At 48.3% G+C, this 11,476-nt stretch overlaps 1 non-coding gene across 1 annotated transcript; it reads right to left on the bottom strand.

Annotated features, from left to right (window-relative positions):
• Positions 1-213: 213 nt before the first annotated feature.
• Positions 214-286, bottom strand: TRNAT-UGU (transfer RNA threonine (anticodon UGU)). The gene has a single exon. It is a non-coding gene; the product is annotated as a tRNA-Thr (tRNA).
• Between the last annotated feature and the right edge of the window lie 11,190 nt (positions 287-11,476).

Here is an 11,476-nt window from a genome sequence, read left to right as displayed (position 1 = left end):
CGCAGAGGACCGCTTTTCTTTTCTTTTTCCTGCTCTTTGTTGCATTCCAGGATTTTCTCTTCCGGGTCACTTCTAAAGCACAGTAAGGATGCTCATGATTTGCATTTCAGGAGTAACTTTTAATCCTGCCAGAAGTAACGTTTTCAGAAATCACTTTGCATTTTGGTGCGTGTTTACACAGGACGATTTTAAAAAATAGCACGAACGAACACGAGGCCCCAGCGAGGATCGAACTCGCGACCCCTGGTTTACAAGACCAGTGCTCTAACCACTGAGCTATGGAGCCTGCTTTCTACCTGCACTTCTCTAGTTCAGGGACATTGGAAGCAGCATTGCTTTCTGGCAGTCTGAAACTGACCCTGTGCATCCTCTATCAGTGACAATTATTATAAAGACAACATAATAAGTAGAAAAAAGCCCAGTCTCAAAATTTTATGATTACAAAATACTAAATCATACCTACGATAAGTTATGCATACAGATAAGTGCTGGAAGGGAAAATGCAAAAATGAAATAATGTTCCGACGACGTTATGAGTGGTACCTTTACGTCTTAAAAAATTCTCCAATCTAGTGTTTATATGACAAATTGTATGAAGTTTTGCACTTATAGGGAAGTTATGGGGGGTGTCTTTGGTTCTTATAAATTAAATAAGTTATTGATTATCGATGAATTAATTGATTCAACACATTTATTGAGTAATTACATACTATTAGACATTAGAGTGAATAAGTAAAGCTCTGTCCCTGCTCTTTTTTTAATGATTGGGATCATGAAACGATGCCTTATTTCCTTTTGCTTAATTAACTCTTTACTGAGGGGATGAAATTATGCCCGCAGCATGACCCGTCACCGCGCGGAGGATGGTGGTCACCCGCTCGCAGTGGTCTGCAGGCTTCTCTCCCTCACCTTCTTCAGGTGTCTGCTCACATTCCGTTTCTCAACAAGACACCCACCCCCTGCCCCTTTAAAGCTGCACTGTCCTCCTTATCCTGCCCTTTTGTCCCATGCTACTTAGCTTTCTTTCCTTCTAGATAATGTGCTTATTATTATTATTATTATTATTATTTGCGGTACGCGGGCCTCTCACTGTTGTGGCCTCTCCCGTTGCGGAGCACAGGCTCCGGACGCGCAGGCTCAGCGGCCATGGCCCACGGGCCCAGCTGCTCCGCGGCATGTGGGATCCTCCCGGACCAGGGCACGAACCCGTGTCCCCTGCATCGGAAGGTGGACTCTCAACCACTGCGCCACCAGGGAAGCCCTGTGCTTAATATTATGTCTATTATTCTCTCCAGGTTAGGATGTTCCTTCTTTGAGGCCAAGGGTTTTTGTTTTATTCCCCGCTGTATTCCCAGCATCTAGAATAGTGTCTAGCATACAGTAGGTGCTCAATAAATGCTGAATGAATGACATCTACGATGATGTTCATTTTGTGAGACAGGAGAAATCAGGGAGACGTTTTGGGAGGTGTCGTGTCATCATTTTCCTTTACTTCCACTTCCACAGCCTCTCCATACAAGTTGGAAATTTTAACACCCTTTAGTTTCCTCGGCCTATCGGATTTTCTTATTGTCCTGTTTCCCCACCCTTTGCTCTGAGATTGATTGGCCTATTGCGAGGCTTTCCTCCTTCCTCTGCTCCAGGAGCCTCCAGGGGCTTCTCATTGTTCTAAGGATAAAGGGCAAACTCCTCGGGTAGTTTCATTGTTTGCATACAAACTTCTCCTCCCTCTCAAGCAAGCCTAGGAAACCCCTCCATTTCTCATTTTACGTGGCTTCTTCTGCTTGTAACATCTTAGCCTGATTTTAATGTCTCACGTCATCTTGCCAAAAGCACCAAGAACTGGCTTATTTTCCATCTGAGGTGATTTTGAGGAGTGCATTTGTTTCTAGCCCTGGCAAAATATCAAACACGGTGGGGCTTAAACAATAGAAACGCATTGTCTTACAGTTCTGGAGGCCACAAGTCCAAATTCAAGGTGTTGGCAGGGTTGTTTCCTTCCGAGGGTTTTGAGGAAGGATCCCACCCAGGCCTCTCTCCTTGGCTTGTAGATGGCTGTCCTCTCCTGGTGTCTCTTTCCTCTATATGTGTCCATTTCTGTGTTCAAACTTCCCTTTTTATAAGGACACCAGTTGTGTTGGGTTAGGATCCACCCTAGTGATCTCACTTTAGCTTGATTACCTCTGTAAAGACTCTGTCTGCAAACAGGCCACATTGTGACTTACTGGGGGTTAAGACTGCCACATGAGAATTTTGAGGGGACACAAGTTAACCTGTAACAAGTAGATCAGACATTGAATCAAGGCAGCAGCAAGGCATCCCTCCATTCTCCTGATCCCATGCTGCTTCTGGCCAGTGGGAGCTTCACTAGCGATTTTCACCTGCACCAGCCTTCCCCACAGCCCTGGTGAAGAGGATCTGCAGGCAGCCGCGGGTGGGATGTGACGGAAAAATGGACCCTCTCCTCTCAACTCAAACTTCTGAACTGTAGGATGAAGGACAGGATGAAAGATCAGTAGGGTGGGCATCCTATAAAGACTGTAATTTGCTCATAAGTAACACGGCATTAGAGGACCATGTCTGGGAGGGTTTTATATTTAATTTTATAACCCTTCCTCCTTCTCTTGACCCCCTCCATCGAGCCCTAGCTCAAGCCCTTTCACCACCTGTAAAATGGAGGCCATCATTCTGGCTCTATCTCAGAGCACTTTGGGGGATTCAACACAATTGTGAACTTGACAGTGGTCAGAGATTGTGAAGTGCCAGATACAAACATGATAGGCGTTGTTCTTCATAGGCTGAACATCTCCCCCTAGTCTATGGTTGACCCAGATCAGAACATCTCAGGGGGAGATTCCGGCTTGAGGCACTGGGAGCAGGGAAGGCCTCCAAGGTCCAATTTGGGTGAAGGGAGAGGAGGACATGGAAACAGAAGTCCCTCAACTATGCTGTGTTTGGTTTTCTTTTTGCTGTAAGGCAGCAGTCTGCATGGCAGTTTGCTTTGCTTGCCGTCACCCACAAACTCTCCTTTCTCTCCAGCTGTGCAGGGCTGAGTCTCCTGCATCCGGGAGGTGGGGAAGTAGGACAGAGGTCAGCTCTCCACCCACCTGGGGCAGCGGCTCTGCTGCACTGTCCTTGGCATCACTGTTCCTGCATCCGCTGTCCTGGGAGCAGGCCTTATTCTATCCCATCCAAAATCAGGTGAGGATGTGAGGTGTAAGGGTCAGGGGGGACTTTCAAGTTTATGTAGCCTGCGCTTCATTTTGAAGATGAGAAAGTTTGGCCCCGGGAGGGGAAGGGGCTGACGTCCAAGATGAAAGGTAGGCTCTTCAGTGGGGACCCGAGGGCCAGGATGTGAAGAAAGGGAGGAAATTGGAGGGTCCTCCCTGGGATCTGGTCCCTCTGTACACCCACCCACAAGTGATCTAGGGGTGTGGGGTGGGAATAGGACCCCTTAGCTGGGAGAACCCCAGAGTCTGGGCTTGGAGAGAGAGAGGAACAACACTAAAGAAGGGGAGGGGCAGGAAGCCGAGGACCCTATTGCTTTATAAACCCAACACAGATTCACAAGTGGAAGTGACAGCAGTTAGGGACTGTGGCCCCATGTCTCAGGAAGGATAGAGCATACAGGGTTGTCTAGTTACAGGAGATTCAAAATGAGCAGAATAGGAATCCCTGCCATCCAGGTTTCCATTTAGTGCTAGAGAGGAGGGATAAATACCCGAGTGCATTGCAATGTTCTTGGTGTCCAGTGAAACTGGCTGCCTGGCCCAGGTATCTGAACTCTGACCCGCACCTCCCCCCCACCCCCAGGTTGATAGGAACTCAGGACACAGGAGGGGCTCAGGGGCTCAGAATCTGGGATGCTGGGGTCAGGGACCCTGAGTCCTAGATGACCCTCTCCTCTATTTGCCCAGACCCTTGGTGGGAGGGGCTGTAGCATCCTCTAGAATGACTCAGGGCACACAGCTCTTCTCAACAACCCGGACCCATACCGCTTCCAGCTGTCAAGAGTTCAGAAAAAAAACAGAAGTAAAACCAATGAATCACTGAAGCAGTAAATAGTAAGAGTATTGTGCACGCACCAAAAAGATGGTTTGCAAATGGGGAGCACTGAAACCGAACCATGGTATGAGGCTCCAAGGAATATTGCTATAGAGCAGCTTATATAGTGTGGAGTCTGTGACTGTTGATTCTTCACAGCGATTGGTTACAGTATTATAATTGTTTACAATATTAGAATTTTCTGAAATGAAAAAGAATTGGTTTCTTGGTTACCTCGTATCAGTTTTGGGGAACAGTTTATGTTTTGCTTCTGATTTTCAGCAGCATAAGGAAGAAGTGATCTAGGTCAAGTTAACCTTTTGCTTGTTTTGCAAAAGAAGCTAAATTAAGCTTTGCTTGTATAACTAAACTGGTCTTGTCTGCTCAGGGACTTTGTGAGTCTGGTCTCTGTGTCTGAATTTTTATTTATTTATTTATTTTTTTGCGGTACGCGGGCCTCTCACTGTTGTGGCCTCTCCTGTTGCGGAGCACAGGCTCCGGACGCGCAGGCTCAGCGGCCATGGCTCACGGGCCCAGCTGCTCCGCGGCACGTGGGATCCTCCCGGACCGGGGCACGAACCCGTGTCCCCTGCACCGGCAGGCGGATTCTCAGCCACTGCGCCACCAGGGAAGCCCTGTGTTTGATTTTAACAGGCCAGATGCGTCCCACACGTGGGTGGGCAGAGTCTGACCTTCCTGGGGGCAGTTCAAGAGCGAATGCCTCCCTGCCCTATGCCCGATGGAATGCACACGCTTATTAAAATCATTGTAACAAAATTCATCTCCTGGATGTTGGTCCCATCTCATGCAAAATAGACCTCTCTCAGACAGGATTTTAATCAGATTGCTGGCCTTTTGGATGGGATCGACGCACGTGCTTCAATTCTGAGTCTGGAGCTAGGTGTGCACCAGCCGTGCGGGGGTGTCATTGGGTCAGGGTGCACGGCCAGTTAGTGGTGGGACCGGGGTCGCTGGTGTTTAGGTTGTTCTGGGAGGGAGGAATCTGGAGGGGTGAAGACCAAAGAGGCTGGAGAAGATGCACCCCTAGCCCCACCACCTGCTGAGCTAATTTACTAGCTCAGACAAGGTCTCATTTGGTTGGTGCCGCTGATCCTGGCATCTGTTCATGAGCTGCTGAGCCAACAAAGACTGGCTCACCCTGGGAAGGTGAAAGTTGATCACTTGCAGATCAAAGTGCAGGGGGAGGGCAGGGCAGTGGGAAGACCAGGGACTCTGGGGTCTGGTAACTGAGTTTGAATCTAGTGACACCTGGTCCTGGTCACCTTTTGCTGACTGCAGAGGGCTCCGGGCTGCACCATGGACCAGCTCAGTCTTCACTGTCAGAGGGGCCTGGTGCCCAGCCCAGCTCCGCCCTTTGCTGGCTGCACCGAAGTTACCTAACTTTTGAGGATCCGTTTTTTTCACTTGTGCAGAGGGGCTAAAGTGTCCATCCTTCTCAGGGTGGTCGTGAGGGTAGAACAAAATTCTGGTGTAAAGATGCCAGCCCAGGGCCAGACTCACTTCCCCTTCAGGTACCACCACGTGGACCTGCGAGGTCTGGTCGGCCCTCTGGCCTTCCCTCTGGCTGTGGCAGAGACAGCCGGGGACCTGCAATACCCACTCTGCCCTCTATTCCTCGAACATTCAGCCTCTTAGTCTTCACTGCACACTTCCCATCAGCTTTTAACATGCTGGAGTCTCTCTCACAAAAAGCATAATAAAACAAGACAAAACAAACCAAAACAAACTCTCCCTCCACCCTAGGGAGTTGTCTTCACTTGTTCCATAATAAGGAAGAAACTCTGTATTCTGTTACAAGTTAATCACTAAAGCTTAAATTATACATAATGGCCCCTCTCTGGGAACCCTGCCTCCAAGGCATTAAGCTAAAATACCTTTGTTTAGCTCACAGGACCAGGCCCATGTGTGAATGGCTGCAGGGAGGAAGCAATTAACACATCTCCTCTGGAGTTTGGCTGCAACCAGGACTCTCCCCCCTCCTCTTTTAGTATAAAAGAAGCCTGAATTCCAACTTGAGGAGGATGGTTCTTTGGGACACTAGTCCGCCATCTTCTTGGTCTGCTGGCTTTCCAAATAAAGTCCCTATTTCTTGCCCCAACAATTTGTCCCTTGATTTATTGGCCCGTCTTGTGGAGAGCAGTACAAACTTGGACTTGGTAACAGTTCTTTCTGTTCCTCACCTCCCACTCATTCAACTCTCCAGCTCCCTTCTACCCCAGAGCTCCCCTGAAATGACCCTCCCTGGCCTCGTCATGGATAAAACCTCGGTGTCTTGGCAGCACTTGACACCACTGGCCATGTATCCTCCTTCGATACTCTCTTTCGTGTCCGTCATGGTCCACACTCCTGACAGGTTGCTCAGCTCCCAGGAAATGGTTTCTCAGCCTTCTTTACAGACCGTCCAGGCACGCAGGGCCCAGCCTACCTGAGCCTGAATTCTGGCTCTTTTCCTGCCAGTCTGGGGGTCAGTGGTGAACCAAACCGGATGTGGTCCCTGTCCCTGTAGAGCTCATGAGCCGGTGGGAAACTGCCATCACTCAGATAGTTGGTGGCATCGTGGGGACCAAGGCTGAGGAACAGGAAGGGTGAATGCAGACAACCCGCTTTCCTCATTTGTAAAATGGGGACAATGATGACGATGACGTTAATAACAATATGCCTTCTCACGCGGGTACTTGGGAAGAAGAAATGAAGCAGTGCGTGTAAATACTCTAGCCGGAGCCTGGTGTCTGGGGAGCGCTTACTGATGTAAATTACTTTTATTACTCATTTGTACCTAGAAGTACTGAGCGAAGCCCTCCTATCGTCTGTGGGAAACGGAGGTGGCAGGAGGCAAAAGAGGGGATGCAGCCCCATTTCTGCATCCAGAGCTCCTCTCGGGGACCTGCTGAGTGAGATGTTATCACTCTTCTTTGAGCTGATATAGGAGGCAGTGAGTCATGTCCAGAAAGAGGAGATTCTCTCACCTCCCCAAAGACCACGGATTAGAATTAACCTTATTAAAGTCAGACCGGGCAAGCGCTCAGTGAGGCCAGGCGGGGGATAGTCTTTCTTGGACGCAGCTGTCAGCTGTCTTCTGTCATGTTCCCTGCTCTTTGCAGCCTTTTGTAGAAGGAGTTTCCACCCACCACCTGCCATAGACAGTGGGGTGGGATTTCCAGACTTTGGGTTGGTAGGATGAGAGGCTGGAAATGTTGAGTTCAGGGACTGGAGGGCAGTTGAGACACTGAGGAGGTCCCAGGAAATTGTTCAAGGCTTTTGGGACAGTCTTAGGAGACAGAGAAGCTAGGCACCCCCGAAACAGCTTTGTGTGTCGTGGAAGGGGGAAAAGAGGACCTCCCGTCTAAGGGGAGTTGGGTCCTAAGGTAGAAACACAGAACTTGAGGGGCTTAGTCCCATGAGTCTCAGTTCTGGGCGCACCCTGAGTTACCTGGGGGCTTAGAAATGTTATCGCCCAGGCCCCAGAAATTCTGCTTTAATTGGTTTCAGGTGACTCCTAGGCATTCCTTTTAGTATGCTCCCCATGATTTTAGTGTGCATCCAGGGTTGAAAACCTCATTTAACCCACCCTTTTTATCTTGTAGATGAATAAACAGAGACTTTGAGAGCTTAAATAATTGACCCCAAATAAAGGCCATATAGTCAATTATTGGCCACAGGGTCTGAACCCAGACCCAGGGCTTTCCCCTGGAGCAAAATCTCCTCTGCCATAACACTTTGGATTGATTTTCTTACAGAGAAGAGCTACAGTCTTTATGTCTTTAAACCTAAATCTGGATATATTATTTTAGTGGTGCTAGCACACTCTAGAAGGACTGTGGACAATCAAGACTGTTCCAGAGACACTCGTGATCTGTGGTCCCAGGATCTGGAAGTGGTGATGAGCTCAGGGTTTGGAGTCACAAAAGCCTGGTTTTAAATGGTAACTCTGCCACTGCCGGCTGTGTGACCTTGGCCACATTACCTGACATCTCTGAGCTCCAGTCTCTTTATCTGTAATGTATTTCCTCAGAGAGTCAACACAAACTGGTTTCTTGGTTGTGAAGATTAAATAAGATAATGTCATAAACCCCTTAGCACACAATTTGTGCCTTTTAAATGGTAGCAGTGGCAGTAGTAGTAGTTGTTGTTAGTATTACTGTTTTATATTTCTATGTACTTGCCTTCTAGAAGAGTGGTTCTTAACTAAGGGTGATTTTTCATGCCCAGGGAACACTTGGCATTGTCTAGAGATATTTTGATTATCATAACGGGGGAGAGGGATGCTACTGGCATCTAGTGGGTAGAGACTAGGGATGCTGCTAAACATTCATGGTGCACAGGACAGGCCACCCACCCCCCGAACAAAGAGTCATCCAACTCAATGGTGCCAAACTCTGGTTTGATGGTCGAGAAACTCTGCTCTAGATATCTGAAAAGAATGGGGAGCTTGAAGGCCAGAACCATTGAGTGATAATGGGATGATAGATTTTGGTTCTTGCACTGGCAGGGGAGCAAAGGGGCGCTGAGTTTACAGGGGCTGTAAACAGCCCCATCTCTGGGTAGCTGCCACAGAGGAAAGACTTAACACCTCTTACATATGAGTTCCTGCAGGTAATAATAACACTGAGATTTATACTCCTTAGGGGTGCTGTGAGGATAATCCTGCATCCAGAGCTTAGAGTCGCTGGTATGAAAGGCTAAGTGAAGCCAAGACGATTGCATCAGGTCCCGCGGGAGGGCTGCCTTTCTCCACGGTTGTGCTTTGGGCACCTGGGGGTTGCATTAGTCCTCCTCTCTCATGAGCTCATCGTTTATAAATGACAGCCACCCAAGTTGGAAAGTATGACCCGGAGTTGGCAAGTAGAAAACTTACTCAGCTTTCTTGTTGGAGCCTTGTGTCTTAACTTATTTATATTAAAAATAACACAAATATAATACTGCTAGGCAAGCTCTATTATGCGAGAAGAGAAGAATGCGCGTAGAGATTCTCCTTGAGAGCACAAAACTTTTGTCAAGGTTAACCACCGTTACTTATCTTGGCTGCGGTTGAGAGAGTGGACACTAGGTGGCGCTACGTTCTCACGCGAGAGGACGGTGCCTTCCGTGTTAAGTTATTAATGTCAGTCTTGGAGTACATGCACCCCAGAGTGAAAAATATAGTAACAGGAAAGATTTAGTTCTTAAAATAAGTCAGCAGCCCAATGAAGCAAATACTACCGTGGCAGGTACATTTTCTTGCTGGAACTGATGGAAAAGGGCATTTATTGCTTACAGGCATCTGGCTACATATATCAAATGATAAAAATACACAATTAAATGAAACCTCCCAGCAGGCCTGGCCTCAGAAGAGAATGAGAAGCAGCTGAGCTCAGCCATAGGCCTGGGATCTGGCACTGATGTGCCTCTGTCACGACTGTTGCATAAAAGTGTAGTCGTCATGCGAAGACCCTTCTAATTGTCTGGTTGGCTCTTCCTGAATTATGAGCGGCCTGGACCTGCACTTAGGCAGCCATGTCACTTTTTTTGACCCTCAGGTTTTTTACCAGTTAGAATAGGGATCACTTTTCTGGCCCACGTTAGAAGGTAAGCAGAGTGAAGATCCCAGGTGGCCATGGATGGGACTGGAAAGGAGGAAGTGCTGTTTGCATGTTGTCATGGTGATGGGGCCAAACTTCTCATTGGTCCCTCTGCCCAGCAGTTACCATGCAGTCTCTCCAACCCAATTGTAAATGGATTTGGACTCACTGGCTCTGATGCAGATTCACAATCATCTTGCCACTGGTCTCCACAATCTGTAGCCGCTACTGTGAAGTCCCACGTGGGTCAGGGCTTTAGAAAGGGAGGTACAGGATTGAGAGGGTGGCTGCAGACCCAACAGTCCTGCATTCTAGCTCTGCCACCAACTAGCCCTTTGACCTTGGAAATGTCATTTCACTGATGCCTTCATGTTCTGCTCTCATCTGTAAAATGTAGATTGAATGGGCAGGATGGTTGCGAGAGGGCCTGAACTTCTCCAAAGGCATGCACATCGATCAGAACCTAGAAGGTTTGCAAATCAGGTGGCCAGACAGCCACACGTGATGTCAGAAGAAGTGTTCAAGCCAGTAGAGGGGCCTCGAATTGAGATGGGCTGATGCCATTCCCACCAATTCAGTCCCTTTTCATTTTTGCTTGTGTCTGCCCAGACTCGGTCCCTACATATGCTTAATAAACTGTTTCAATTTAGTCTCTGCTCTTCAGTTTCCTGACGTGTAATAATGTACTGATAGTTCTCATGGATGGCGCAGTAGGGGCGCTGCTAGCACTTTAGGGACATCAGTTAATGCTCACGGCACGTGCAAGGTCAGTACATCTGAGGAAATGAAGGTGGATCACTTCGGAAAGTCCTGGGGCAGGTGGGTGGTAGAGCTGGGAGGCTAACTCAGGTCTCTGAGAAAGCAGGTAGGCAGGAGACTCAACTGCCCCATATGAGAAGCAGAGACTCTGCCTTTTCCCTCGGATTAGAAAGTGCCTAGAGGCTGCTCTGGAAAGAATATGCAATGAGTTCTCGTTCAATCACTGATGATAATTCAAAGGACATACAGATATACATCTACTCCTCCACGTAGGTGCAGGGCTTTATTTTTATCCCGAGTTGCACACATTCATCGTGTTATAAAGAGCCATGGACTCAACTGGGTGTCCCACAGGGTGGCTCTCCTAAGGGCCAGTTTAAGACATCTGTCAGCATGGAAGCAGGACATGAGCTTGCTGGTCCAGGCCTGAGCGAGTGAGCCCCCATGACCCCCCATTTGGTTTGGGACAGGCCAGTCCCCTTACTGCTGGGCTATTAAACCAGGGCTGTCTGGGCCAGTGATTCTTCGGGGCTGAACATTCACCTTCCTGCCAAAGTGACAGAGTGGTGGACAGTCTCCAGCTCCCTGCTGAGGTCAAACCTTTGAGATGCAAATGATTCTTGAAATAACTCTGATTTTGAACTTGCTAGCATCTCGCCATCTCCCAAACCTCGTTTCAGGCCTCCCGAGAGTCAAAGGGCAACTTGTCTTCCACATATTGTCAAAAGAGCTGAGGCCCACCGCCCTCCCCGGGGCCAGGATCTTTGAGCTTTGGAATGTAAAGTACATTTGTCAGCTTTGCCTGTCTCCTCCCAGGTCATTCTGTGTCGTCAGTTTCAGGTAGGGTGGCTGGGCAAGGGAACTAACATTTGTTGAGGGCACACTGTGTTTTAGGGACCCACGAGGTGCGTTACATACGTTTATCTCACTTACTACTCACAACCGCCCTGTCTGGTAGCACTAATTAGCCTTGATGTAGAGATGTCTTCAAGGATGACCTTGTCTCTGATTATGCAGCTTGAAAATGTTGTAATTGGATTTTAGGCTCAGATCTGAACTCTTCCTAGTACATTGTACTATTGAAGTTCATGCCT

Source organism: Delphinapterus leucas, chromosome 1 (assembly GCF_059928025.1).
Source record: "Delphinapterus leucas isolate spDelLeu-1000000601 "Yukka" chromosome 1, BTC_Dleu_Yukka2, whole genome shotgun sequence".
Classification (NCBI taxonomy): Eukaryota; Metazoa; Chordata; class Mammalia; order Artiodactyla; family Monodontidae; genus Delphinapterus; species Delphinapterus leucas.
This window is presented reverse-complemented; position numbering and strand designations above follow the sequence as displayed.